The sequence below is a fragment of the Atractosteus spatula genome, chromosome 19 (genome assembly GCF_055471065.1).
Source record: "Atractosteus spatula isolate fAtrSpa1 chromosome 19, fAtrSpa1.hap1, whole genome shotgun sequence".
Taxonomy (NCBI): Eukaryota; Metazoa; Chordata; class Actinopteri; order Semionotiformes; family Lepisosteidae; genus Atractosteus; species Atractosteus spatula.
Window position 1 is genome coordinate 17,371,275 of NC_142724.1, and position 5,622 is coordinate 17,376,896.

The window sequence follows — 5,622 nt, forward strand, 5'->3', positions numbered from 1 at the left end:
CAGCACAGTTTTCAAAACGTGTTTTTCAGCCCGAAATAAACGCGTTTTCTCAGCCCTTGGAATCGCAGTGTAACTGCCTGGCTCAGAAGAGCACACAGAGTCAGCCCTTAACCCCAGTGTGCAGAAATGGTAAAAACGTGTTTTTCAGCAGAAATAAACACGTTTTGGCAACTTTGGTCACCACCCTGTAACTTATAGGGCAGGAACAGCACAGTTTTCAAAACGTGTTTTTCAGCCCGAAATAAACGCGTTTTCTCAGCCCTTGGAATCGCAGTGTAACTGCCTGGCTCAGAAGAGCACACTGAGTCAGCCCTTAACCCCAGTGTGCAGAAATGGTCAAAACGTGTTTTTCAGCAGAAATAAACACGTTTTGGCAACTTTGGTCACCACCATGTAACTTATAGGGCAGGAACAGCACAGTTTTCAAAACGTGTTTTTCAGCCCGAAATAAACGCGTTTTCTCAGCCCTTGGAATCGCAGTGTAACTGCCTGGCTCAGAAGAGCACACTGAGTCAGCCCTTAACCCCAGTGTGCAGAAATTGTCAAAACGTGTTTTTCAGCAGAAATAAACACGTTTTGGCAACTTTGGTCACCACCATGTAACTTATAGGGCAGGAACAGCACAGTTTTCAAAACGTGTTTTTCAGCCCGAAATAAACGCGTTTTCTCAGCCCTTGGAATCGCAGTGTAACTGCCTGGCTCAGAAGAGCACTCTGAGTCAGCCCTTAACCCCAGTGTGCAGAAATTGTCAAAACGTGTTTTTCAGCAGAAATAAACACGTTTTGGCAACTTTGGTCACCACCCTGTAACTTATAGGGCAGGAACAGCACAGTTTTCAAAACGTGTTTTTCAGCCCGAAATAAACGCGTTTTCTCAGCCCTTGGAATCGCAGTGTAACTGCCTGGCTCAGAAGAGCACACTGACTCAGCCCTTAACCCCAGTGTGCAGAAATGGTCAAAACGTGTTTTTCAGCAGAAATAAACACGTTTTGGCAACTTTGGTCACCACCCTGTAACTTATAGGGCAGGAACAGCACAGTTTTCAAAACGTGTTTTTCAGCCCGAAATAAACGCGTTTTCTCAGCCCTTGGAATCGCAGTGTAACTGCCTGGCTCAGAAGAGCACTCTGAGTCAGCCCTTAACCCCAGTGTGCAGAAATTGTCAAAACGTGTTTTTCAGCAGAAATAAACACGTTTTGGCAACTTTGGTCACCACCATGTAACTTATAGGGCAGGAACAGCACAGTTTTCAAAACGTGTTTTTCAGCCAGAAATAAACGCGTATTCTCAGCCCTTGGAATCGCAGTGTAACTGCCTGGCTCAGAAGAGCACTCTGAGTCAGCCCTTAACCCCAGTGTGCAGAAATTGTCAAAATGTGTTTTTCAGCAGAATTAAACACGTTTTGGGAACTTTGGTCACCACCATGTAACTTATAGGGCAGGAACAGCACAGTTTTCAAAACGTGTTTTTCAGCCCGAAATAAACGCGTTTTCTCAGCCCTTGGAATCGCAGTGTAACTGCCTGGCTCAGAAGAGCACACAGAGTCAGCCCTTAACCCCAGTGTGCAGAAATGGTCAAAACGTGTTTTTCAGCAGAAATAAACACGTTTTGGCAACTTTGGTCACCACCCTGTAACTTATAGGGCAGGAACAGCACAGTTTTCAAAACGTGTTTTTCAGCCCGAAATAAACGCGTTTTCTCAGCCCTTGGAATCGCAGTGTAACTGCCTGGCTCAGAAGAGCACACTGAGTCAGCCCTTAACCCCAGTGTGCAGAAATGGTCAAAACGTGTTTTTCAGCAGAAATAAACACGTTTTGGCAACTTTGGTCACCACCATGTAACTTATAGGGCAGGAACAGCACAGTTTTCAAATCGTGTTTTTCAGCCCGAAATAAACGCGTTTTCTCAGCCCTTGGAATCGCAGTGTAACTGCCTGGCTCAGAAGAGCACACTGAGTCAGCCCTTAACCCCAGTGTGCAGAAATTGTCAAAACGTGTTTTTCAGCAGAAATAAACACGTTTTGGCAACTTTGGTCACCACCATGTAACTTATAGGGCAGGAACAGCACAGTTTTCAAAACGTGTTTTTCAGCCCGAAATAAACGCGTTTTCTCAGCCCTTGGAATCGCAGTGTAACTGCCTGGCTCAGAAGAGCACTCTGAGTCAGCCCTTAACCCCAGTGTGCAGAAATTGTCAAAACGTGTTTTTCAGCAGAAATAAACACGTTTTGGCAACTTTGGTCACCACCCTGTAACTTATAGGGCAGGAACAGCACAGTTTTCAAAACGTGTTTTTCAGCCCGAAATAAACGCGTTTTCTCAGCCCTTGGAATCGCAGTGTAACTGCCTGGCTCAGAAGAGCACACTGACTCAGCCCTTAACCCCAGTGTGCAGAAATGGTCAAAACGTGTTTTTCAGCAGAAATAAACACGTTTTGGCAACTTTGGTCACCACCCTGTAACTTATAAGGCAGGAACAGCACAGTTTTCAAAACGTGTTTTTCAGCCCGAAATAAACGCGTTTTCTCAGCCCTTGGAATCGCAGTGTAACTGCCTGGCTCAGAAGAGCACTCTGAGTCAGCCCTTAACCCCAGTGTGCAGAAATTGTCAAAACGTGTTTTTCAGCAGAAATAAACACGTTTTGGCAACTTTGGTCACCACCATGTAACTTATAGGGCAGGAACAGCACAGTTTTCAAAACGTGTTTTTCAGCCAGAAATAAACGCGTATTCTCAGCCCTTGGAATCGCAGTGTAACTGCCTGGCTCAGAAGAGCACTCTGAGTCAGCCCTTAACCCCAGTGTGCAGAAATTGTCAAAATGTGTTTTTCAGCAGAATTAAACACGTTTTGGCAACTTTGGTCACCACCATGTAACTTATAGGGCAGGAACAGCACAGTTTTCAAAACGTGTTTTTCAGCCCGAAATAAACGCGTTTTCTCAGCCCTTGGAATCGCAGTGTAACTGCCTGGCTCAGAAGAGCACACAGAGTCAGCCCTTAACCCCAGTGTGCAGAAATGGTCAAAACGTGTTTTTCAGCAGAAATAAACACGTTTTGGCAACTTTGGTCACCACCCTGTAACTTATAGGGCAGGAACAGCACAGTTTTCAAAACGTGTTTTTCAGCCCGAAATAAACGCGTTTTCTCAGCCCTTGGAATCGCAGTGTAACTGCCTGGCTCAGAAGAGCACACTGAGTCAGCCCTTAACCCCAGTGTGCAGAAATGGTCAAAACGTGTTTTTCAGCAGAAATAAACACGTTTTGGCAACTTTGGTCACCACCATGTAACTTATAGGGCAGGAACAGCACAGTTTTCAAAACGTGTTTTTCAGCCCGAAATAAACGCGTTTTCTCAGCCCTTGGAATCGCAGTGTAACTGCCTGGCTCAGAAGAGCACACTGAGTCAGCCCTTAACCCCAGTGTGCAGAAATTGTCAAAACGTGTTTTTCAGCAGAAATAAACACGTTTTGGCAACTTTGGTCACCACCATGTAACTTATAGGGCAGGAACAGCACAGTTTTCAAAACGTGTTTTTCAGCCCGAAATAAACGCGTTTTCTCAGCCCTTGGAATCGCAGTGTAACTGCCTGGCTCAGAAGAGCACTCTGAGTCAGCCCTTAACCCCAGTGTGCAGAAATTGTCAAAACGTGTTTTTCAGCAGAAATAAACACGTTTTGGCAACTTTGGTCACCACCATGTAACTTATAGGCAGGAACAGCACAGTTTTCAAAACGTGTTTTTCAGCCAGAAATAAACGCGTTTTCTCAGCCCTTGGAATCGCAGTGTAACTGCCTGGCTCAGAAGAGCACTCTGAGTCAGCCCTTAACCCCAGTGTGCAGAAATTGTCAAAATATGTTTTTCAGCAGAATTAAACACGTTTTGGCAACTTTGGTCACCACCATGTAACTTATAGGGCAGGAACAGCACAGTTTTCAAAACGTGTTTTTCTGCCCGAAATAAACGCGTTTTCTCAGCCCTTGGAATCGCAGTGTAACTGCCTGGCTCAGAAGAGCACACTGAGTCAGCCCTTAACCCCAGTGTGCAGAAATGGTCAAAACGTGTTTTTCAGCAGAAATAAACACGTTTTGGCAACTTTGGTCACCACCATGTAACTTATAGGGCAGGAACAGCACAGTTTTCAAAACGTGTTTTTCAGCCCGAAATAAACGCGTTTTCTCAGCCCTTGGAATCGCAGTGTAACTGCCTGGCTCAGAAGAGCACTCTGAGTCAGCCCTTAACCCCAGTGTGCAGAAATTGTCAAAACGTGTTTTTCAGCAGAAATAAACACGTTTTGGCAACTTTGGTCACCACCATGTAACTTATAGGGCAGGAACAGCACAGTTTTCAAAACGTGTTTTTCAGCCCGAAATAAACGCGTATTCTCAGCCCTTGGAATCGCAGTGTAACTGCCTGGCTCAGAAGAGCACACTGAGTCAGCCCTTAACCCCAGTGTGCAGAAATTGTCAAAACGTGTTTTTCAGCAGAAATAAACACGTTTTGGCAACTTTGGTCACCACCATGTAACTTATAGGTCAGGAACAGCACAGTTTTCAAAACGTGTTTTTCAGCCCGAAATAAACGCGTTTTCTCAGCCCTTGGAATCGCAGTGTAACTGCCTGGCTCAGAAGAGCACACTGAGTCAGCCCTTAACCCCAGTGTGCAGAAATTGTCAAAACGTGTTTTTCAGCAGAAATAAACACGTTTTGGCAACTTTGGTCACCACCATGTAACTTATAGGGCAGGAACAGCACAGTTTTCAAAACGTGTTTTTCAGCCCGAAATAAACGCGTTTTCTCAGCCCTTGGAATCGCAGTGTAACTGCCTGGCTCAGAAGAGCACACTGACTCAGCCCTTAACCCCAGTGTGCAGAAATGGTCAAAACGTGTTTTTCAGCAGAAATAAACACGTTTTGGCAACTTTGGTCACCACCATGTAACTTATAGGGCAGGAACAGCACAGTTTTCAAAACGTGTTTTTCAGCCCGAAATAAACGCGTTTTCTCAGCCCTTGGAATCGCAGTGTAACTGCCTGGCTCAGAAGAGCACACTGAGTCAGCCCTTAACCCCAGTGTGCAGAAATTGTCAAAACGTGTTTTTCAGCAGAAATAAACACGTTTTGGCAACTTTGGTCACCACCCTGTAACTTATAGGGCAGGAACAGCACAGTTTTCAAAACGTGTTTTTCAGCCCGAAATAAACGCGTTTTCTCAGCCCTTGGAATCGCAGTGTAACTGCCTGGCTCAGAAGAGTACACTGAGTCAGCCCTTAACCCCAGTGTGCAGAAATTGTCAAAACGTGTTTTTCAGCAGAAATAAACACGTTTTGGCAACTTTGGTCACCACCATGTAACTTATAGGGCAGGAACAGCACAGTTTTCAAAACGTGTTTTTCAGCCCGAAATAAACGCCTTTTCTCAGCCCTTGGAATCGCAGTGTAACTGCCTGGCTCAGAAGAGCACACTGAGTCAGCCCTTAACCCCAGTGTGCAGAAATTGTCAAAATGTGTTTTTCAGCAGAAATAAACACGTTTTGGCAACTTTGGTCACCACCCTGTAACTTATAGGGCAGGAACAGCACAGTTTTCAAAACGTGTTTTTCAGCCCGAAATAAACGCGTTTTCTCAGCCCTTGGA